The sequence below is a fragment of the Periplaneta americana genome, chromosome 4, assembly GCF_040183065.1.
Source record: "Periplaneta americana isolate PAMFEO1 chromosome 4, P.americana_PAMFEO1_priV1, whole genome shotgun sequence".
NCBI classification, from domain to species: Eukaryota; Metazoa; Arthropoda; class Insecta; order Blattodea; family Blattidae; genus Periplaneta; species Periplaneta americana.
In genome coordinates, this window is record NC_091120.1 from 1,973,988 (window position 1) to 2,000,236 (window position 26,249).

The window sequence follows — 26,249 nt, forward strand, 5'->3', positions numbered from 1 at the left end:
TATATAGCCTTACTCAAATTCATAAGAGTTCTCATTGTGTCGATAAGTCATTAGATGAAAGTAGGCCTACCACTTCAAAATAAAAGGTTATAAGTACATAAAATATTTGTGTAATTTTGCTGTGTCACTAATTGTAATTTCTACAGCTGCTGTCAAATGTTTACCAATGAATTTCATATTACAGGAGGCCAAGACCATACCGATGAGCGAATTATGTATTGTTAGGAAATTAAATATTTTAATAGTAATATTATAATTATTATTATTATTATTATTATTATTATTATTATTATTATTATCATTATTATTATTCGAGAAATAGTCTTACACAATAGTCTTAGCAAGTTCCTATCTCTCTGAATGTTTTAATCGCGTTATGCGCTCGCAAATTATCGACTAGATGAAAACTCTTTTGATTATTGCCTATGATAATCCGAAGGCTGTCTTGTTTCTGTGAACAGCATTGTTGTCTGACAAAATTCATCAACTGGTGACTGACATGTTCGCCCTTTATTCACCACGCCCGATCCAAGATTGGCTTCGAGTGACATCTGTATTAAACTCGTTGAATGAGTAATCTAGATTAATTTGGCGCTACAAGCGGAAACCTTTGATACTATCTAAATCCCGACCGCATTATGTAGAAGACGAAAACCGTTTTCTATTATTAAGCAGTCTCTTTGAATCACAAATGAAATACAAAGGTTACGCTTAACACGCAACTCCATTATGTTCATTGTACTTTGTCACATTGTTTTAATATAGCGTGTATTGTCATTATAAATAATATTATTTACGACATAGGTCCAGTTCCACCAACATGTTAAAACAGTTATATTTATTTAACAAAGAATTTAACCAAATACTGTTTCATGAATAGGTTGTTAAGTCCAACAATTTGTTTAACCGTTTGCTATGATAACATCAGAATTTCCCCTGTTAAAACCTCAATTATGGCTGGTGTAAATTACACTTTAGGAACAGTACGCTATTTATAGCCCACTTTTTAAATGTATGTCGTCTGGAAATAGGTGTAAGGATTAATAATTTCTAAAATCTATGTCAGAACGAATTTTTACTGAGACTGACTCCCCAGAACAGAAATATGCCTCTCTCTCTCTGTAGGCATTAATTACACTAAAATTTTACGCCACTGATTCTTTTGAGTCACTAATAGAGGACAATTTTGACATCTCCAAAGCAAACGTGAATAAAACCGTTCAAAAAGTTTATAATACTGCAGCCAGAATGAGACAAAGATATGTAGCGTTTTCATCAGTAAATGAAGAACGACAGCAAAATATTTCGTTGCTTGAAGTTCTTCTGGTAACCTCCACCTGGCAATTCAATTGTTAGCAATTCGCACCCACGAGTTTTTATTTTCATACCGCCTGTTTTCTTCCATTCCAATATATATTTATATTTGGTTACAAATTCCAATATGAAAAGCTTTTCTGTGTTAGTGCGTAGAATTGAATCCTCCTGTGTTTTTCGTTGTTCACTCCCACAGAAATCTATATATATATATATATATATATATATATATATATATATATATATATATATATATATATAATTTGAAGTGGTAATGAAAATTACGGGAAAACGGCTGAACGGATTTTAATAAATGACCCCTCATTTTGAAGCTTGGAACTCAAAGTTTTTCAGAAAAATAGTAGTTTTCAGTGAAATGTCAATTTTTCAACATAATTTTCCTATTTTCCAAAGTCCATCTGTCGTCAGTTTTGAAAACTAGCTAATTGCATTCACGGCCGACTTGATGCTTGATGCGAAGCGAGCATCAAGTCGGCCGTGTTGCATTTCAGAATAAAACAAAACACACACTACAGTAAACAATATTACACGAAGGCCATGATCTGCAAGAATGCTGACATATTTAGAGCTCAAATTAAATTGGTTATTAAAAACTTAAATTACGAAAAGTAATTTACAGGTTCGATTCTGCGTTGTGTAATTTTCTGGGTACAGCTGTGTATTGGATGTTGAAAACTACAAAAGTAGAGGTGGTTTGATGACATTATTACCATTAGAAATGAAATATTATTGTAGTTAATGCCATGATGTGACTATTTTCCATTAATTATACGTATTAATGCTATATTGATGATATGAAAGTGAAAAGTTTTGGGGTTATATAAGTAGATGTAGAGAATAACTTAAATTAGATTTCGATTTCTATATTTTACTGAGTGGCAGCTATATAGTATATGTTACTGAAAGCTATAAAACTTACGTAAGATAATAATATTATTAAAAATCAAATATTTTTATAGTTATTAATCAAGTGGGGTTGGGTCTTTTTCGTATATTTAATGGCGGTATGGTGTAGATATTTATATGCGTGGTTCTCTTCAGTATTGGCTCGAGAGAGAGTATCTCTCATTATTACGGAAGCAAATAACTTACAGAGTGTCTGGTATTCTTCATTGAAAATAAATCTGAAAAATGTTTATTTGAACGTCTAATGAACTTAGTTTCCAGCATTTGCTACACAAGCCACTAGTAGTAATATATTTATATTTGGGTATTTTTTTCTCCATAATCATTTCCTTTTCTCTAATGTTTCACTGTCAGAGTAACAAAATCTACATCGACATAAGGCATAGTCCTACTATAATCCCTGTGCTTGGTGTTGCGGCACATTCGAATTATAACAATGCTATCTTTATTATAGAGAGACCTACCGCCTAGTACCGGCCTTGTAATAAAATGAAACCGACACATTATGGAATTTAACTTGTTGTGAAACATACTGAAAATGTTTTTTTGATTATTTTGACAGTTGTACATGTCAGATATTGTTAAATATTATGGATTGTTGATTTTAATTTCATTTTAAGAGCAGTATTCACCCGTTGGTTGGTATGAGTTCTGACTTCATTGTAAAACGTCCATTTAATGTTTTGTGCATTTGACAGTTCATATTTTTAATATCAACTTCACATTTGATCCGGTTTCTCTGATATCCCTCAGCGATAGCAAAACTCAAATAATTTTTTAGCAAAATGTCGCGTCGTGATTCTCGCGAGATTAGTGAAAATTTCACGACGTCTCTTCTCAGCCGCAGCGTGACTATGTTGTCGGGTACATTCTTTTCCGAACTAGATTCATTTTCCACAAATTAAGCTTTCAAGAATAACTCCCTGTAAAGTTAATTTGAATAATTTCGAGGGAAAAATTGTGTAGTCACACAGAGTTTGTGTGCACTCAAATGTTGGTTGCTTGACTGTTGTCAGCCCACTTTGAGGTCTGTGGATATAGAGGGAAAAATTGGATCGGTGTCGGGTAGAGTTCCCGGGTAGCTCAGTGGGAGAGCGTTGGTACGTTTAACCAAAGGTCCCGGGTTCGATACCCGGCCCCGGAACAATTTTTCCCTCGAAATTATTTAGATTCATTTTCCTCTGTAACAATTCAGCCGATAATAATAATAATAATAATAATAATAATAATAATATAATAATAATAATAATAATAATAATAATAATACGCAAAATAACGGCATACTAGCTATCGTATTCATCATCATACACAATCTCGCTCTCGCACTTGTGGAATACCCTACCCAGTGACATCAGAGACTGTCGGAATTTAGTAGCGTTCAAAAGCAAAATTATTAAGCATTTTCTTACTGCGTAGAGTAGGTTTAATTGTTACTTAATCAATAAAAGAAAAGCTTCTCTCTTCTTAACTTTTACAATAAACTGTCTAGCTTTTATTAATCAGTTAATCTTTCAGTACTTTGATTTTTATTGTATTTGTAAATTTAATACTAATTGTAAGTTTAATTGTAATTGTGTTCCTAATATTGTAGTTGTAATCCCCTGGTAGAGGGGAAGAGAAGGCCTGATGGCCTTATCTTTACCAGGTTAAATAAATAACTAATAATAGGCTAATAATAATAATACACAAAACTACAAAATAATGTAAATTGTAAAGAATTTTAATAATACTCCTCCCTTAAAAAAAATCCTGCGTACGCCACTGGTCGTATGTGTTTAAATACATTCACTTTTAGTTGTACGAAATCCGAGTAAATTCTAAGTGACATCTAGACAACTCGTATTTTCACCCATCATGTTAAAGTGGAAAACGGCTGAACTTATACACTAGGGACAAGTATCATGGTCGTCGCAGCAATTTCACGTCCCAAACGGTAATTAACTGATTATTGGTTTTATTTTTCACATAATTTGCATATGTCTTATTATTGTTATTTTTATCAGAGAGATCATTTTAAATCAGATAATAAATCGGGCAAAACAAGGAAAGATGTTAAAATATGCATTTAAATATGGGAAATATATATATATATATATATATATATATATATATATATATATATATATATAACAGGGAAAACTCTCGAAATATGCATTTATGCAAAATATAGTTTGCTTCATTCGAACGTAAGACTCGTGATACGCAAAGATCTACTTTTACTTACTTACTTACTTACTCACTTACTTAGCCTACTTACTTACTTACTGGCTTTTAAGGAATCCGGAGGTTTATTGCCGCCCGCATATAAGCCCGCCATTGGTCCCTATCCTGAGCAAGATTAATCCAGTCCCTACCATCATATCCCACCTTCCTCAAATTCATTTTTATATTATCTTCCCATCTACGTCTCGGCCTCCCCAAAGGTCTTTTTCCCTCCGGCCTCCCAACTAACACACTATATGCATTTATGGATTCGCCCATACGTGCTACATGCTTGCCCATCTCAAACGTCTGGATTTAATGTTCCTAATTATGTCAGGTGAAGAATACAATGCGTGCAGTTCTGCATTGTGTAACTTTCTCCATTCTCCTGTAACTTCATCCCGCTTAGCCCCAAATATTTTCCTAAGAACCTTATTCTCAAAAACCCTTAATCTCTGTTCCTCTCTCAAAGTGAGAGTCCAAGTTTCACAACCTTACAGAACAACCGGTAATGTAACTGTTTTATAAATTCTAACTTTCAGATATTTTCACAGCTGACTAGATGACAAAAGCTTCTCAACCGAATAATAACAGGCATTCCCTATATTTATTCTGCGTTTAATTTCTTCCCAAGTGTCATTTATATTTGTTACTGTTGCTCCAAGATATTTGAATTTTTCCACCTCTCCGAAGGATAGATCTCCAATTTTCATATATTTCCATGTCGTACAATATTCTGGTCACGAGACATAATCATATACTTAGTCTTTTCGGGATTTACTTTCAACCCTATCGCTTTATTTGCTTTAAATAGAATTCCCGTATTTTCCCTAATCGTTTATGGATTTTCTCCTAACATATTCACGTCATCCGCATAGACAAGAAGATGATGTAACCCGTTCAATTCCAAACCCTGCCTGTTATCCTGAACATTCCTAATGGCATATTCTAGAGCGAAGTTAAAAAGTAAAGGTGATAGTGCATCTCCTTGCTTTAGCCCGCAGTGAATTGGAAAAGCATCAGATAGAAACTGGGCTATACACACTCTGATGTAAGTTTCACTGAGACACATTTTAATTAATCGAACTAGTTTCTTAGGAATACCAAATTAAATAAGAAATATCATATAAAACTTCTCTCTTAACCGAGTCATACTCCTTTTTGAAATCTATGAATAACTGACACACTGTACCCTTATACTCCCATTTTTTCTCTACTGTTACTTTTTCAATATGCCAAGTCAATAAAATATGCAATTGCTTGAAGTCCCGCGGTCTGATTATAACTGGCATCACATTAATCCTCTTCACAACTGGAAATAAATTCTTAGTATTTCCTCATAAGTGATGAAATTTAAAACGCTGTGAAATCCTAACGTACATACTTTATGCTGAACTTTGATACTATTGGCATAATTTTCTTGTGTCACGCCAGTTTCTGGTAGCATGAATTGCCCATCACAATTCCTTTCACGGCAGAGCGCGCTACATATCTGCCCTCCATGCTTCACACAGGCTGGTTCTCTTATTTAGAAGTACAGTCCGTCCGCAAACAGACACCGAACTCGTGACTGAGGCATCCGTCACTCGGAAGAGCTATCCAGCTAGCATCTTACGTAATATGTTACTAGTTTTTGTCACGAAGTATGTTAAATCATTCATTTTACTACCAAAGAAATTTCTGTCAGCTGGTGCGTCATTCAGTCGTCAGCTGTCAGCTGTTTCACCCGCATTCCAATAAAATAAAGCGCTTGTCCAACAAACACTCACGTTGTTATGGTTACCATTAACAATATCCGACGCGGAACGTAAAGACTGAGGCTGAGGATTTGTTCAGGCCCTTGTCTGCCAATCAGTCAGCCTGTGTATCTGTCCAAGACAATTGAACAAGTTTGTTATGTCATTCAACTCGTTTCTTTACCAGTCTGTAACTCCGAATTAATTGCCCAATTCTTAGACACGCTGTTAGCCAATGTGTTTGAAACTGTCTGTCAGTGACTATCTCTCAGGCATTTTTTCATTTACATTAGTGAATGTTAGTGTAAATGACTTTTAGTTTCTGGCCTCAGCTCATGTTACTGCTTAGGACAGTGAGTCAAAGTAGCCGGCCCGGATGGCTCAAGCGGTAGGGGCACGGCATGTGTCTATCGCTTTGGCCGAAGGGTTGTGGGTTCGAGTCCCGCCTCGGGCATGGGTGTTGTGTTTGTATTAGTATAAGTAAAACAAAGGACACAAATGGAAAACATAAAAACAAAAAAAAAAGAAAAAAAAAGCAAGCGCATTTTTCTGACCTTGACGTCGTGCGCGGGCAGCAAGCGCTAAGTATGGTAAGAGGCAGGGTTGTGTATATGAATAAGCAACCTGTTGGATTAAGAAAACAGTGGTGCACAAACTTCAAACGGAACGTGAAATTTTATGTCGTTATTTTTATATGGCTTCTTTCTGTTTAATATTATCTATATTGTCTGTAAAACAAAAGTACTAACACTGATTTCTTAAATCTTAATAACATAATAGAGAGTTAAGAAGGAATATTCACTTAAATTCCATAGTAGTATAATATTATACTGTATTAAGTGGATGAAACACATCATTCATAAAGAAAGTGATATTCCAAAGAAAGAGATTGAGTGTGACATGATAAGTTGGAATTTATATTGATGGTATCTTTAGCGTTACAAAAGTAATCAATAAGCTAATCAAAACAATATTACAGTACAAAGCAAAGTTACCTAGGTACTGTATCTGTTTTAAGTGTAACTAATATTACATAATAAAACTCTTATCGCATTATGCTTTTGAGGTGATATTTCTGAGCAACTTTCTATCATCAGAATATTAAATTATTTTCTCGAAATCTGCTGAAGCTATAGAGCTGACATTTTTACAACACATGGGCACGTATCTTTTGCTTATGATGTAACAGTAGTTGCTTTGTTAATTAATTTCCTTACAAACAATTTCCATGCGAATATTTTCAAAATGTTCAATACACTATCTTCAGTAATACGTATATACGGTATATTAGATTTACGAAAACATTCTGTAAGGCTACTAAATAAATAGACCTATACCTGAAAATTTCACTTTTCTATACGAAAAGTTGAGAAGATATTTCTTTTGAATAAAAAAATCAATCTTGTGATAAATGAGCATTAAAATTAAAACTTACATTCTTATAATGCACTTATACTTCTCAGGCAAATCTAAAAATTACCATGGATACAGTTTTAATAAGTTCTCTTCCCTTTATCCATTGAATCAGTGCTGGCCATCCCTGAATATAGCTCGACCAAGCGGCATATACCACCCCTTTCGTCTGTCTCTTTCCTTTCCGTTGTAAAGCGCTCAGTCTCTCTTGAGCTCTAAAGCGCGCGCTTGCTCCTATGGGCATCAATTCACATGCCTGGCTTAGGCTATAGCACACCACAGGTATTTGAAGCTGTCCTCTTGATCTACTGCCTCATTTAGAATTCGCAAGTTTACCGTCTTTTCACATGATATATGAGTTATTAATTGTGTTTGTCATTTAGTGTATCAGTTACCGTTAGCTGCTGTCTCAGTTTCTGTTGATCACTTCGTCATTTAGTCTCTGAGGGTGCTATTCATAGACATTTCGCAGCACGCGCTACGAGCGTACTAAGCTAGCCCCGGCTATCCACTGGTTACTAGTACAGAACTCAAGTCATATCCTATTGCTAACACTGGTTTATGAATACGAAAAACACTGATCATCCACCGGAAACCCGCGCTAAAAATGTCTATGCGCTATACTGGAGAATTAGCACGGTCACTTTGAACCGTGCCGTTACGTTTACCACCAAATTTAAGTAAATACACAATGTCACCAACATAAGAACATGACGTTGGTGTGTGGCGTAGTTGACGGGAGAAATTTTCTCTCTCTCTGTCTACCTCCTTCGTTCTGAACATTATTGAGAGATAGCACCACTGTTAGCGACAATGTGTATTTGCGTAAATATTTTTCTCTCTCTCTGTCTACCTCCTTCGTTCTGAACATTATTGAGAGATAGCACCACTGTTAGCGACAATGTGTATTTGCGTAAATATTGCGAGTAAATTATGACGAGTGCCTTAGATGAGAGGCTCGGGACAGAAACAGTTTTGCTGTAGCGCATGCGCGGACCTCTCATGCAGTGGGAGCGTGATCCTTACTTGAATTTATTTTTGCGTGTACTTGCAGATTAAATGATTGAGATCCCTTCTTGCTCCGGTTACAGGCCTTGTATTTACGAAGGTTATGTTATGTTAGATTAGCTTAGATTAGCTTAGCTTAGGTTAGGTTAGATTAGCTTTGGTTAGGTTAGATTAGCTTTGGTTAGGTTAGATTAGTTTTGGTTAGGTTAGCTTAGCTTTGGTTAGGTTAGGTTAGCTTTGGTTAGGTTAGGTTAGGTTAGCTTTGGTTAGGTTAGGTTAGCTTTGGTTAGGTTAGCTTGATTTGATTCGTCCATGTAGTAGTTAAAATTATATAATATGACAGTTTTTGATTCGTAATATTGTTAAAAAATAATAGGCCTGTAATGAAAGCGGTGAATAATTTCATGGTCCTTAAATTTTTGTTTCGTAAAAGGCTAGGTATTTTTCTATAGGCCAGAAATAAAACAGCAACGCCGTCATAATTACGTACTTTACGCTTTGGCGAACATTAACTGGAAATTTACTTTCCGTCATTTTAATTGTATTCCGTAAAACACACCTTTTTTCCTGTTAATTTCCTTGTGATAACCTAGTTTATTATCTTATTACATCTTCATTTTCTTTTAATGAATTCAAAAAACCGCCGTTGTACTACATAAAACCTTGAACTTGACTAATGGAGTGAATTATTTAAGAATATAGTCGCGAATTTGACTACCACCATTTCGATTATATTTTGTTTGATACGGCTCGGTACGGCCCGGTGACTAGTGGCCAGCGAGTAGAGTCGACTATCGATATTTCTGATTGTGCATTCTACGGTTTGTCAGGCTCTGTGTCATTACTTATCATTTTCGCCACCGCTGATGCAATGTGATCTTTCAATTCATTCGGTCACCAAGAAGAAAGGCACTTCTAAATTGCGACTGACATAATAGAGAGTCTGAAACATAAATCGTAAGTAACTTGAGGGAACAGTGGCATGCTAAGAAGCTTTATCCCCACGCCCCCTATGCTGCCAGTTTCTTTATATTGCACACCACCAGTAGTTCAGGCTTCGTGGAGTGTATTTCTTAAGAGCACGGTCTGACAAAAGAAGCAAAAAGTAACCTAGAAATCTCCTTTTCCAAGAATAGAGCTGATGTTATATAGCTGTAATTTGTTGTTGTAAGTAGCAACTGTTGAAAATACACGAGATGCACAAAAAATCTTGAAATTGTCGCGGCCTTCCATACGAAGAAGAGAACTGGCCTGAAGATAATGGACTCGTGTGCTGCATTAAGTCGAGTATCTTAATATGGGTTACACGAGACGTGAGTAGTAAAACAGTCATTGATTTACTTGCTCTCGCAAATCAATAAATCCTTGATTTTATATTTGTGTCATATCCGTACATGGAAGCGTCGTCTGCTAAGGCCCACTTCAGAGTTCAAAGAAGTATGGCAGGCATTAGAGGTCTGCATCGGACGTTTTCGCTCGAGCGTCAAGTAGTTCGTAGCATAATCCGATAGGTAGCGCACATGCATGATGGGTAAAATTGTCGCGAGCGATAAATCCTCGAACAGTATAAGCCGAGCGTTAGACATTCGTTCTTGTTACAGTGATGAACTGTGTAGTGACATCATAGATGTTTATCATTTCAAAACTATGCAGTGTTTAACTAACCTCTCCATAGTACAACTACAAAACTTGCTTTAAAATGTAATATAAATGTTGTAGGTAAATGTTTTTTTTTTTTTTTTTTTTTTTTTTTTTTTTTTTTTTTTTTTTTTCCCCCCACACAGGAGTGATTTTGTTTTTGCCACATCTGATAGATGTCATTGGATGTAAATGTAATTATTATAAACGGAGAACACAATCACGATAATGCAAGAACCGTATCAAGTTTTCTAGTAGTAATAATAATCTCTAATAATTAGTGTATCAATCTTTGCGTCTGTAACAGTTGTGCAGCATGATTATTCGTTTTATTATATTTTCTGTGACGTTATCTCTGTACTAATATTATTATTAATCTACTGCTATATCAATAATATTTTGTAAAACGTTTCTACATTGTCGCAGTATATAGGCGGAACACTATGTATGGACCTATCATATTATATATGTGGTAAATCAAATATTGAATAATTATTAATTAGGAATAATAACTGTATATCGAAGTTTTTCATACTATTTTATTTATAACTTCATGTTCCTGTTTTGGTACGTTCCATTAAACGTTTGTCATAAACGCAGAAAATAAAGCCTTATTTCTGCCGTGTGAGCAAAACATATGTGTATCTTATCTGTCGCCTTCCATACAAGATAAGACATGTCGGTGAGATGACCTTGTACTGTGCTTCTAGTTATTACGAGCGATCACGACCGATCGTATCTCACTCGAGCGTGCGACACTCGACCAAGTGCAAGCGAGCGATTGAACTCCAATGCAGCGCTCTGGCAGGCAGATTTACAAGCAGATAGGCCCTCGCAGCAGTAATTTTATAGAAGACGCTACCTGGGAAAAATGTTATTAGTATAAGATGTTCACACAATAAAGTTGATGCAGATTTTAGCGGGACGTTCAATTCGCGCGTTAATTAGTATAAAACTGACAATAAATTGAGGTTCAGAAAACGATAGCTTTCAAATTATAAGCGATATTTGTATTTGGCGAGAAAAACAGGTAAAGGTAGCTACAGTTATTCGAATATACAGGAGAAAACTGAATTTGTTTACGTCTTGCGCAAAGATTGGACACTGCTTCACACTATTACCATTCTGGACCAATGAATAAGTCAAATTGACACTGTCTGTCAGCAGATCTGTCAGCGCCTGCTGAATTGACAGCTTGAGCAATAATAGTGGAGGTCTTGTACTCCGTACAAGCTTGTACTCTGCATCTGAAGTAAGACAACTTGCTGTGTCACAATGTTGCTGTGTTGTAAGAGTCGGGGTGGTCTCGCCCGATGACCCTGGCACTGTTACGCAACCCGTGGGTGGGTTGCAGACCTTATTAACCCGCATCTGTTCTGCAATACACATTCATGACCCGCACTCTGCGACTAGCGGTTCGATTTCTGCAGGAGTCACTATGCTAACCTGGCAGACCTGCTCCAATTCACGTAACCTACAATACACGGCAATAACTGTACAAAGAGGTTACATACATACATACATACATACATACATACATACATACATACATACTAATATAGTGAAAAAGAAGTTATTTCTGTCATTCTTAGCAATAATAGGCGATGCTGCTAGGTGAAAAAGCTATAGTCCCGATGCTGTTATTCCTGGCGTGACTCCCCCTCTTTGCTTACGTCTTTGAAAGTGAAGGCTCTATAAAGTCGAGGTAGGTAGTATCGTTCGCCATTTTTCCATTTTTGTTCTTACGTTGCCGAGCTACTATGCGAGGAATCTATTTGCCACACCGTTAAACATTATCATGTCGTAGCTCCTATGATAATAAATCAAACGCAATATAATTCAGCAAATAATTGAGCGGCAAATAACGTCTTCGTGTGCTTTCTGCGAACGCCAACGAAAGAGCTAAAATGGCAGGCGGTTATACTAAGTATTTATCGAGCCTTAAGAAATGAATCGGCGAATCACAAGACGCACACGTTTAAATGTAGCCGACCTGCGACGAGATTGGCTGCTGGAAATTAGAGCGACGGGACTATAACTTTATTTTTCTCCATGCTTAACCGATGACAATGATTTGCTTCATCAAAATATGTGCTGAGGACCGATGTCTTCCTTGAGAGGGCAGTGCATTGTAGAGCAGGCACAGGCTTCTAAAAGGGCTTTATTCCAAAATTACAATATCAGTCATAACTCCATAAAAATGGCCTTATTTGAGGAATAGGGCCACTTCAAAAGTAGTGTGAATATTGTGACTCTTGTGTACATCGTAATAAATGTCTTTCTCGTGTTAAATTCTATTGTACCTTCGGCCTGGTATGGGCCTTCTTCAGAACTGGTTGCTGCTGGTCTTGGCGCCTTTTGTTTGCTTTCCTGACCAGCAACAACCAGTTCTGAAGAATGCCTATACCAGGCAGAACATGTTAACCAGGTACGATAGAATTTAACACGAGAAAGACATATAATACACATTCCGAAGTTATATAGTATTAAAAGTTATGTAATCAAGATGTATATGTGTAATAAATGCATGGAATAATGGCAATACTTAACAGATACTGAACTTACTTACTTACAAATGGCTTTTAAGGAACCCGAAGATTCATTGCCGCCCTCACATAAGCCCGCCAGCGGTTCCTATCCTGTGCAAGATTAATCCAGTCTCTTTCATCATACCCCACCTCCCTCAAATCCATTTTAATATTATCCTCCCATCTACGTCTCGGCCTCCCTAAAGGTCTTTTTCCCTCCGGTCTCCCAACTAACACTCTATATGCATTTCTGGATTCGCCCATACGTGCTACATGCCCTGCCCATCTCAAACGTCTGGATTTTGAGTTCCTAATTATGTCAGGTGAAGAATACAATGCGTGCAGTTCTGTGTTGTGTAACTTTCTCCATTCTCCTGTAACTTCATCCCGCTTAGCCCCAAATATTTTCCTAAGCACCTTATTCTCAAACACCCTGAACCTATGTTCCTCTCTGAGTGAGAGTCCAAGTTTCACAACCATACAGAAGAACCGGTAATATAACTGTTTTATAAATTCTAACTTTCAGATTTTTGGACAGCAGACTGGATGATAAGAGCTTCTCAACCGAATAATAACACGCATTTCCCATATTTATTCTGCGTTTAATTTCCTCCCGAGTGTCATTTATATTTGTTACTGTTGCTCCAAGATATTTGAATTTTTCCACCTCTTCGAAGGATAAATCTCCAATTTTTATATTTCCATTTCGTACAATATTCTGGTCACGAGACATAATCATATACTTTGTCTTTTCGGGATTTACTTCCAAACCGATTGCTCTACTTGCTTCAAGTAAAATTTCCGTGTTTTCCCTAATAGTTTGTGTATAACAGATACTGTATGTGTATACAAATGAGAAGAATACGATAACGATATTAACTGATTTATCAAAAAATGATTGAGAAATGACTGATTCAGTTATGATTGCTATAATCCAAAATTATGGCACGTAGCCTATCTATTAACATCCAAGGATACATACTGGTGATGACAGGTACAAACTGTAATACAGGAATTAAAAAACACTTAGCATTACAAAATTAAAATTCTAGACTTCATTGATCATAGTGGCATCATAAAAAAACTTGCATAGTTTTTTTCTGTATCTATCAGTGGTGTCCAAAGAGCGCATCCTGATTAATGCAAAAATGCTACCCGCTCAACATAGAGAGTGAGCTGTTGGTAGAGGAAGGCGAAGGGAGTGGCAGTCCTATCTCAGAGCGCATTGGAGGCTGCGACAATGTGTTTAAATAATAACTTAAGAAAATAGACACAGATTTATCCTCATTAACTCCTTGGATGAAGATGCCTAATAGAGATTTGTCGTTTCTGTTTATACTTTCGTCCAATGCCAGTAAACTTCAAAGTGGATAATTTCATTTACTATTTCAGTTCGAACTAATTTTGCAATCTTGTCTATCCTCCTATGAATTGTATTTGGAGTAGTTTTACTGACAACGAAATGTCTTCTACCCCCACCCCCACACTCACTGCGGCTTCACTCGCCTGTATTGTATATTCCGGTTTTCAGTGGTGTTCATGCTAGAATAGCAGCTGCACCGTCATCACAAATTGGAACTGATGTACAATGTATGCAAATATTTCAGAGTTGCAGCGACACGCCACTGTTCATAGGAATGCTATCTCTGTCTTGTATAGGCCTACATACTGGCTAACATACAGTGCAATTGGGATAAAACAGGGCTATTGGCTATGAACAAACTCCAAAATGTGATGGCATTAATGGAATAGAATGTCATTTTCTTAAAATAGTGAACTGTAGTATTTCAGTAACATCTATTATGCAATATTTTACAAATTCTCCTTCTATAAAACTTATAATTGATTTTCCGGGATTTATAGGAAGAGTTTAGCTGTCCAGGAGCTGTTTTCGTTTAAGTCATTGGCTACTTGTGTTGTTTTTGTTTGTATTTCCTTGTTTTAAATTTCTCAAAATATTAACACAATTTTCCAAGGAATAATAAAAAAAATACGATAGTTGTAGTGGCATTATTTAAAATGCAGTAATTGCAGACTTGAAACGAATTACAATTTAGACACGTTTAATTTGATAGAATATTAAATTTTATATTTGATATTTATTTTTCAGCCAACTTTACATTTCATAGTTATGATGGACCTTTACATTTCTGCTTTTCGATCCACCATCTCTTTAACCCAGCGTTACTCATGTTATAAATATTCTCACCATTGCTCAGGTGCGGTTTCACAAACCCCATTTTAAATAACTAATATATTTTTCCGCAAGTTTCAGAAATCAGATAAACGCAATTAAATATACTATTCTTAGTTCACTTAAGCAATTTCTTAAGTGAACACTTCTGGATGTGATTGAAAGGTATACAGATGCACAGAGTACACACTAGCTCCATCTCTTAGATTTTCGTTGAAATATACGCACCGGGGTTTACCACACCCCACCTGAGTAATGCAGGGTTAAAATAGTATATCCCACTCTTTTATGTTAATAAAGGGTGCGTCAGAAAGAACGGATGGATTTCAAACTATCGATACGCAACGAGGAGAGAGATATAGTGAGGGGGACCACGACTGTTGGGTCAGCCAGAGAATGCAGTTTCAGTTGAGAACATGGTGTTGGTCTGGTGTACAACGTGCTTTCAGCGTAAAGACATTTTTGAAAAATTAAGAGTCTGTGATCGCCACTCAGGACTCATTTAGACATCGGACGTCACGTTAGGATTCCAACTCTGAATACAATTTTGCGGTGGGTGGCTTCATTTCTTACCACAGGTTTAACATTAAAGAAGAAATCACCTGGACGACCACGGAGCGCGTGTACATCTGCAAATGTGGAGACAGACACTAGGTTGTCCGGCCACCTCAACGATCAGCCCGCAAAAATGCTATTGCATTGAGATTGTCCGGGGCTACTTCTTTCTTTGGGACCATTTGAAGGCGTAAGTTTGTAAACATCGATCACATACACTGGACGAACTGAAGACAGCGATTCGTGAAGAAATCGTGGCAATTGCACCAGCTATGACTGTGAAAGTGATGGCGAACATCAGAAAACGCCTCGATGCCTGTATTGAAAGCCAAGGACATCATATGGATAATGTTGTTTTACATAAATAAACTGCATGTATTGGTGAATATGTTGATAACAATAAATTTTTGATTTGATGAATCCTTACAATTTTCTTGCCATGTGAAATCCATCCGTTCTTTCTGACGCACCGTGTACTAGCCGTACCCGTGCGCTCCGCTGCACCCGTTAGTAAATAAATATAAAGTAATTACATAATTAAAATAGGACGTTTGATCCAGGGAACATTCGTGTTTGATAGAAGGATAAATCGTTTATTATGTTACTTAATTTAAATTGTATTAAAAAATTAAATTGCGATCATTTTGATCCAGCGACCCCTCATTTGGTCATAAAAATTATTTTAGGAAATACAGGAAACGAATGCCTATCAAGTTTTCTGTGCATAAGAAGCTATTTTAATCTTACCTGTCCTCGATTCAGTCAGAAGTTCCTGTAATAACATTATAGTATTATGTCCATCTAGAGAAACTACACTTTCCAATGGTGAAATAATAATTAATTATACAAATCGGTTAATTTCGCTTCCGATATTACTTCATACAAACACAGAAACATTCTCTGTAGGCTATGTTTCATAGCTTTCGATTGTTGTTGTCCAAGGCCCCTTATAGACGAAGTCATTTGTTTTTTATTTCATTACACCGCCTTAGATGGCGTTGTTATTGTAATTTTGAAACTCATTTATCTCATTAAATATCAGTCCTATCAATATTTTCGAAAATTACCAGAAAAATTTCGGCTACAGATTTATTATTAGTATAGATATTCTTTTATCAAGCATTCCTGATTGCTTCCTATTCTTCTGTTTTAACAGAATTCCTATCTAGCCTTCCCTGTCTATCCTCTTCTATTATCTCTCATACCTGGATTGTCTCCCATCTCTGGCTTCCCTGTTAGATATTGTATATTCCTTTCCTTAATAATTATCATTATTTATTTATTTATTCGTCGTCCGTCTGTTGCCCTCATTGAACTATTGCAGTGGGAAGCGTTGCTAATAAATAACAACCACGCGAAGTGCGCTCAGCTGTCTACATGCAGTTCAGAACTTTTTGTGAACGAGGACTGCGGCAATGAACACAATGCTTATGTTCATAAACACTTCGTGACATAATCTATAGGCATGTGTTAAAATGCCGTTCGTATCGTATTCAATGCTTATGTTCATAAACACTTCGTGACATAATCTATAGGCATGTGTTAAAATGCCGTTCGTATCGTATTCAATGCTTATGTTCATAAACACTTCGTGACATAATCTATAGGCATGTGTTAAAATGCCGTTCGTATCGTATTCAATGCTTATGTTCATAAACACTTCGTGACATAATCTATAGGCATGTGTTAAAATGCCGTTCGTATCGTATTCAATGCTTATGTTCATAAACACTTCGTGACATAATCTATAGGCATGTGTTAAAATGCCGTTCGTATCGTATTCAATGCTTATGTTCATAAACACTTCGTGACATAATCTATAGGCATGTGTTAAAATGCCGTTCGTATCGTATTCAATGCTTATGTTCATAAACACTTCGTGACATAATCTATAGGCATGTGTTAAAATGCCGTTCGTATCGTATTCAATGCTTATGTTCATAAACACTTCGTGACATAATCTATAGGCATGTGTTAAAATGCCGTTCGTATCGGATTCAATGCTTATGTTCATAAACACATCGTGACATAATCTATAGGCATGTGTTAAAATGCCGTTCGTATCGTATTCAATGCTTATGTTCATAAACACTTCGTGACATAATCTATAGGCATGTGTTAAAATGCCGTTCGTATCGTATTCAATGCTTATGTTCATAAACACTTCGTGACATAATCTATAGGCATGTGTTAAAATGCCGTTCGTATCGTATTCAATGCTTATGTTCATAAACACTTCGTGACATAATCTATAGGCATGTGTTAAAATGCCGTTCGTATCGTATTCAATGCTTATGTTCATAAACACTTCGTGACATAATCTATAGGCATGTGTTAAAATGCCGTTCGTATCGGATTCAATGCTTATGTTCATAAACACATCGTGACATAATCTATAGGCATGTGTTAAAATGCCGTTCGTATCGTATTCAATGCTTATGTTCATAAACACATCGTGACATTATCTATAGGCATGTGTTAAAATGCCGTTCGTATCGTATTCAATGCTTATGTTCATAAACACTTCGTGACATAATCTATAGGCATGTGTTAAAATGCCGTTCGTATCGTATTTAGTTTGTTCGCGTGTCAAATAAGTTGGTGCATACAATAACCATAATTGAAAATATCCTATAATCTGCACTGACGCACAGTGTGAAATTTCGCCAATCTAGCTGGCCAAAAGTCAATTTTTGACTTCGAAAATTGAGATCCATGCTGCAGTACATTTTATTCTTAAATGTCTGAAGTATCTTGTTCTGCATTTTGTTTGGCAAGGGTCATCATAGTTTACACTCAGCACAAGCATAAACATACGCCTCGAGATAAGCTTTCAGTTGCCGTTCTCAGTTGCGTTCAGCGCACCATAAGAAGAAGCTGTGTAACTTTTGTCAGAAGCGTGGTATTTTAAAAGTGAAACATGGAAAATGCAGAGGAAGGTATGCACTTTAATCCTATATATATTTAAATAATTTGTTTTCTACTAATAAGTCACAGCATTAAGTTTAAAATGGCCAAAAAATATAGGATTTAAAAAAATATTTTCTCCTTTAAATAGAGTTTTGAAAATTTCCAAAAAGTTCCAAACTCTGGAATTTACATAATTATGAAGATCGATTTGTTTTAAATATGCATGCAAAATCTCAAAGTGCGGAAATGTGCGGAAGTTTGTCATTTTCAGACTCGCGCACTTCAAATGCAAGGCGGAGGCTGTTTGAAGTGTGGCGTAGTAGCTCCAAACAAACAAGGAATACAAAAATGCTGGACTCGCTGCTTCAGGCTTTGGACATAGGAGGATGTAATAAAACAACTCTTAATAAAATGATTTTTTTTTTTCGTCAAAACGTTCGATACACTTTAATAACAAGTGGGTTAAGTGTGGAAGACGGATGCATCAATTTTTTTAATTGGATCGCAGCAGAAATACATAGAAACATGAAATCGGACTGTGCAGAATTTACGAACAAATCGGGTTCAAGTAAGGTAGGCCAAAATTATTCTTTGGCGATAGTAGTTACAGGAGTAAGAGGCGGAAAGCTAAATCTTTTTCTCAGGGGCAAGGTTCCGGAGCTGTAATGTTAGCAGCTGAACTAGATCTTAAACATTTAGGGTAAAGAGATGCTGCTAACATTGTTTAAGAACTGTTCCTAGCTTCCCTTAAAAGAGCAACAAAAATAAAAAGCCAGGCAGTTATTCGAATCAAAACCGAAGCAAATTACTCCTGAACAGGCATTATCCTTCTATGTTAGTGCCAATCTTACGTACAATCAATATAAAATTGTGTACAACAATGCAAAAGAATTAGGATCACTGATATATCCTTCCTACTACATTTTAGGTCAGGCAAAAGAAGCATGCTACCCTCCAGAGGACAGTATTTCGATCACAGAAGTAAATGCAGAAATTAAAGTACAGTCATTATTGGACCATACAGTTCAAGTGTGTAAGAGGATGTTCTAAATAGTATTAGGACACCAAGGAAAATAAATTCAAACAATATTTAAATCAAACAAGAGAACTGTACATTAATTTATATCCATGGTATTATATGGCAGTATCTGTTCATAAGATCCTGGTACATGGCCCAGAAATTGTAAGTAATTTCATGCTACAATAGGTCAACTATCGGAAGAAGCACAAGAGGCTCGCAACAAGGACTGTAGAAGATACGGGCAGAATCATACTGGAAAGATGTCAAGAATCCATACTAACAGAGATATACTTTCTATGATGTTGATTTCAAGTGATCCTATCATCTCCAGTCTCAGAAAGTTTCGGCACACAACACATGTTGATTTATCACCGCTATAAAGTTGCTTACGGACCCTGACATTCCCTTTAATGCTGGAGATAGTGAGAGTGATAATGAATTTTAAGCATTTGTTGGTCTGAAAACATTCTCTTGCTTAGATATTACCTGTTTTAATTTAAGTGTCAGAGTGTATTTTAATATATCCCTTCTTTATTATATTAATATTTTATTATTCACTTTATTTTGAGTTAGTATTATTGCCTTCTTACCGTCTTCATTCTTTTTTTAATATTTCTATTTCGTATTATGTTCTGTTTGTGTGATTCAGTCTGCTCTATCTCCATTTACACAAGAGTATTTATTTTTTGTTTATTCAATTATTATGTTTAGTATGCTATTGTTATTATTATTATTATTATTATTATTATTATTGTTATTATTATTATTATTACTATCATTATTAAATGTTACTTTTAAGTGCAATTTCATTCACTTATAAACTACTGGCTAACATGTCTTTATTTCCCCACTGCTGGACAATAATATTTTATATATTTTATTATGTTCTAAAGTGTGTTGTATTGTGAAAATGTTTAAGGTTCTAGATGTTAGATACAATATATGTGAGTTAAAATACAGTAGGTGTTTCCATATCTGCTAAGACAATGATTAAAATGTGTACGTGTCGGTATTATAATTATCCGATAATTATCCCTCCAACACTTAACGCAAAATAATTATTTCTGGTTAAAGAAGTAATAAAATTATTTTTAAAATATTGAACATTACCTACAGTAATTTTTCTTTTCCAATTGCCCAATTTAAGAATGTTCTATGCCAATTCCAAAATGTAACACATTTTTTTGTAATCCGTAGAGATTCGAACCGACATCCTCGCGAGTTCAGAAACCTCGCTCATCTGAAACTGTCTTCAAATGATAGAATAAGGGTAATCTCATGTTATTGTAACATAAAACATTACTACTCGTGCTTATAGAAGCGACAAATATTTTTGGCCAGCTAGATTGGCGAAATTTCACACTGTGTGACGGGTTACAATTATGTAATAAAGATAATATCAAATTATCAAGTTAGCTCTAGTAGTCTAATATAAAACCAACATGAAGAAGTATTATTACGAAAGGATCTGACGAAATAACAACCCATTTTGCCACAGTTTGTTAGAGTTTTCATAAAGGTAGTTGCATTAACTACTGTTATTTTATCATATAACAATCCAACAAGCAGCTGATGACATCGTCATGTATAGTATATTGAATAGAAAGTGCTGGAATTTGGGGAATAAATGTGGGTATAGGAATGCATAATTTATTATAATTTGTTTCAAGACTTTCGTAGCAATCCACTTCCGTTGTTGTATTGCGAATGGTATTAATATGTATACTTATTTTTACTGTGTACATTTTTTATTGAATTATCGGCTTCTGTGATTCGTATCTGATTCTAATAACATTAATATGTATTCCACTACGCTTATTTTTATTTTATGAGGTAAATTTTTATGTAACTACCTCTTTTGATCTCATTATGTACCCAAATTGTATCAGTATGTAATTTCTTAATTCCGAACCAGTTGTATGTTCAACTATGTAAGCAAGGTTTAATCCTGGTTAGGTGTAAGAGATCTGCCAGGTTAAATAAACCCATTATTATCATTATTATTATTATTATTATTATTATTATTATTATTATTATTATTATTATTATTATTATTATTATTATTACTTCATTTCGTTGAACTATTGATGCCTCAGGCGACTCTACATCGGAGCAAGCCCAAAATATGGGAATGAAACGAAGATGATGATGATGATGCTGAAAGAAGGAACATGTAATTATGATGACGAAATGACTTCGAAGTTCAACGCCGAAAGTTACTCAGGAATTCTGCTTGAATTGGTTGAGGGAAACCTCGGAAAAACCTCAACCAGGTAACTTGTCCTAATCAGGATTTGAACCCGACCCCACTCGTTTCATGGTGAGACATATTAACCATTACTTCACGGCGATGGACTCGTAAGTCGTCTTCTAGACCTAATAGTTGAAGAGAATATTTTTATAATTATTGTCCACTTTCCATAGCAATAATTGTCCATAATTACAACAAATCTATGATGATAAAATATTTGTTAGAGAATTTTTACAGCTGACAGAGGTTTCCTGTGAATTTCATTAGGAAAATAAATTGTACTTGGCATTCTGGGTATAGATGCATTATAGGGGCCAATCTCCTTATTGGTTGAATGGTATGAATGTTACTATCGATATGTATTGTTGTTATAATCGATATAAAATATTTTGTCAACTTTTAAATTCACAGTCAGTTTTATATTGTTGACTTGTAGCCTACTTCAAAATGGAAATAACGGTAGTAGCAGTAAAATGTATTTTCCCTGGACCAAAAATATAATACAAACTGACTAAAATCACGTCTAGTAACAAACTATTTAAATTGTTTTTATTAATTCTTTTAAATTTGGTAACATTTAATGCTTATCGAATATCGAATACTAAAAACGATAATCGAACCGTTACTTCCGCTGACCTTTTTTGCGTAGCCTATAATGTGTGATGGGTGGCCCCTATAATGCATCTGTTCCGCATTCTGCATTGGTCATTCTAATAACACACTATCTTGGGGTATTTTAAAACAATTAAGCAATATCAATGTATATAATGTACCTCTCTCTCTCTCTCTCTCTCTCTCTCTCTCTATATATATATATATATATATATATATATATATATATATATATATATATATATATATATATAAAAATTAAATTCAGCAAAGCGACTTAATTCAGGAAGTTCTTTCATTGTAACAATTACTGTTTCATTATAAATTTAGATCTAGTTTCATTTGTTCATAATTAAATACGATATATCAATTGCAATTTTGACGGCCTTCGAAATTCTACATATGACCAGCTTAGAAATGTTTGCAAAACAATAATGTAGTTATTGGCAAAAAGTGAAGTTTTTATCATTTTCGTAAATTTTATTATTTGTAGATTTTTCCCGTGAATTTCATTAGCAAAATTTGACCAAGCGTTAAGTCCTGAATATTTGAATATTTTGAATTATAATGTACATTTTTTAAAGAAATTAAGCGAATTATTATTATTATTATTATTATTATTATTATTATTATTATTATTATTATTATTATTATTATTATTATATCCCCTGTTATATTTGTGAACATCTTAATCCTTTCTTTCATTAAAGAACTTGTCAAGACGGCGTGATATGGTTGTTTGGCTTGTAACACTGATAAGCTTTATCAGCACAAAATATATTATTTTTGTAACAAGCAGAGTTTAATTTTGACCGCAGCTGTTGGTTTATGTACCTACTCGTATTTAATTAACTCTTTCGTTTAGAAAAATTCCATTACATTTTTTTGTAATTCTGTCCGGAATCAACAATTGTTTATACAAAATGACAAACGCAGATTACTTTTTTATGTTTTGCAGTAATACAAAGAGTTGAAGTGCCCAATAGAGTTGAAAGCTTCATTTCAAATATTTCACTCAGTTCTGCGTCATATACTGTACTTCAACAATGCTTTGTCCTACTCTTTTGAATAATGCGTACCAACTCGATAACAGTAGGAAGTCAGTATGTAGATTGTAGTTAACACCGAGCGAGTTGGCGTTTGTATTCGGGATGTCCCCGGTTCAAACCCCTTGGCCGGCCAATCTTACTGGGGTTTTTCATGGTTTCACTCATTCACAAAGGCAAATGCTGGATTGGAAATTTACATGCCATGATTCATCACCGCCTCAATCACCAACCAATAACATAAACATGAATCAAAATCTAAAAAATCAGTTACATTAACACAAGCCATCTACAACAATAGAAACAGGATCTCAACAATAGTAACAACGGTCTACTGGTATACCCAGAGATCCTATATCCCGTCGCTCTAATTTCCGGTAGCCAATCGCGTTGCAGGTCGGCTACATTTAAACGTGTGCGTCTTGTGACTCGCTTATGAAGACGTTATTCATTTCTTAAGGCTCGATAAATACTTAATATAATCGCCCGCCATTTTCGCGCTTTCGTTGTCGTTCGCAGAAAGCACACGAGGACGTTATTTGCCGCTCAATTATTTGCTGAATTACAGTGCGTTTGATTTATTATCATAGGAGCTACGACATGATAATGTTTAACGGTGTGGCAAATAGATCCCTCGTCTGGTAGCTCGGCAACGAAAGAACAAAAATGACGAACGATACTACCTACCTAGACTTTATAGAGCCTTCACTTCCTAAGACGTAAGCAAAGAGGAGGAGTCACGCCGGGAATAACAGCGTCGCGACTATAACACGCGATATGATCACAGATGTTGCAGTATTTATTTATTTATCTATTTATTTATTTATTTATCTATTTATTTATTTATTTATCTATTTATTTATTTATTTATTTATCTATTTATTTATTTATCTATTTATTTATTTATCTATTTATTTACTTATCTATTTATTTATTTATTTATTTATCTATTTATCTATTTATTTATTTATCTATTTATTTATTTATTTATCTATTTATTTATTTATTTACCTATTTATCTATCTATCTATCTATCTATCTATCTATCTATCTATCTATCTATCTATCTATCTATCTATCTATCTATCTATCTATCTATCTATCTATCTATCTATCTATCTATCTATCTATCTATCTATCTATCTATCTATCTATCTATCTATCTATCTATCTATCTATCTATCTATCTATTTATGTATCTATTTATGTCCATAACAGGGCAAAGTCCCAATTACAATAGACAGTACAGATAAAAAAACAGTATAAGTAAACTTAACAAAAGTAAACAATAGTCATACTATCGATTAAATTAGTTTTAGGGCAGAACATCTCTGTAACATGACTTGGCGTTTTCATAATAAACTGCAGATGTTGGTTACTACAGCCATACGGATTAACTGTTGTTTATTTGAACGGTTTTTTTATAATTTAATTATTATCATTTGTAAGTAAGTAAACCTAAACTTTAATTAAGCAATATACGTTTGGGCTCATTGCCTCATTGTGTTTTTTCCGAGGTTTTTTCAACCGTAACGCGAATGTCAGGTAATCTATAGCGAATTCTTGGCCTCTTCTCGCTATCACCAATCCCATCGACGCTAAATAACCTCGTAATTTCTACCGCGTCCTTAAAAAAGTAAAAAAGTAATCAATGTAATATACTATGTATGGGCCTTAGTATTGTATTTGTAATTCTAACATTCGTGTCTCTGTTAAAATACGGCTTTAAATAAAATTGAAGTGTAAATAATAGCCTAGACTCGTTCAGAGGAACCGTAACGTTTGGAACTCTGAGTAATTTTGTCAGAAATCGTGAATTGATTCACTTCTTCATATTAACAGTGGAAACACGAAACTGAAGCCCATGTTTTATACAGCTGCACCATACAGACTGTTAGGAGCTTACAAATCTATAAATGTTGTGTGAAGCATTTGTGAATGAAATTGTGTGCAATCAGTGTTGCCCGTCCATGGGTCGCGCCTTCATCGATTGTGCTGTGCGTTTGTTGTGAGCCGCTTCCCGATTTGCCCCACCCATTACATTAGCGCTGAATACGTCCAAATTGAGGACAACAAAAACGTGGACAGCACGTCTTGAGACACGCATCGACACGGGTAACGAGTTTGTTGGACCATTAAGGTCACATCAATTCAATACGCGTCTGAGGGAAATCAGTATGCACTCATTTGCGGTTGCCTTAATTGATTTAAGGTATGCATCGACTCTTGGAGTAAAGATTTACAATTTTCCCTCAGTTTAATTCAAAATTCACTTACCACTTTCTTATAATTAAATGAAAGGAATGCAATAGGAAACTGAAAAAAAAAAAAAATGGGGGCAAAGGGAAAACATTTGTGAAAAAAAGAATCATATATTCTTTCGGCAAGCATTTCTTCGCTTCCAATTGACCTATATCATTTAATTCTTTCACTAAATTGATGTCCACACCTGTGGAGTAACGGTCAGCGCGTCTGGCCGCGAAACCAGGTGGCCCGGGTTCGATTTCCGGTCGGGGCAGGTTACCTGGTTGAGGTTTTCTCCGGGGTTTTCCCTCAATCCAATATGAGCAAATGCTGGGTAACTTTCGGTGTTGGTCCCCGGAATCATTTCACCGGCATTATCACCTTCATCTCATTCAGACGCTAAATAACCTTAGATGTTGATAAAGCGTCGTAAAATAACCTAAAAAAATACCAAATTGATCCCTAAACAGTGAAGAATGTTGTAGTATATAATGAACTTAATAGTATTTCTCACTTATTTTATATAATTTTTTTTCCTTGTCGCTCTACAGGCACAACCCACTGTAGGCACTGCAGTGAGTATGAAACTTTACCACATGTGCTTGGGAGTTGCCCACAGGGAGAAGTACTCAGAATAAAACCTCACAACA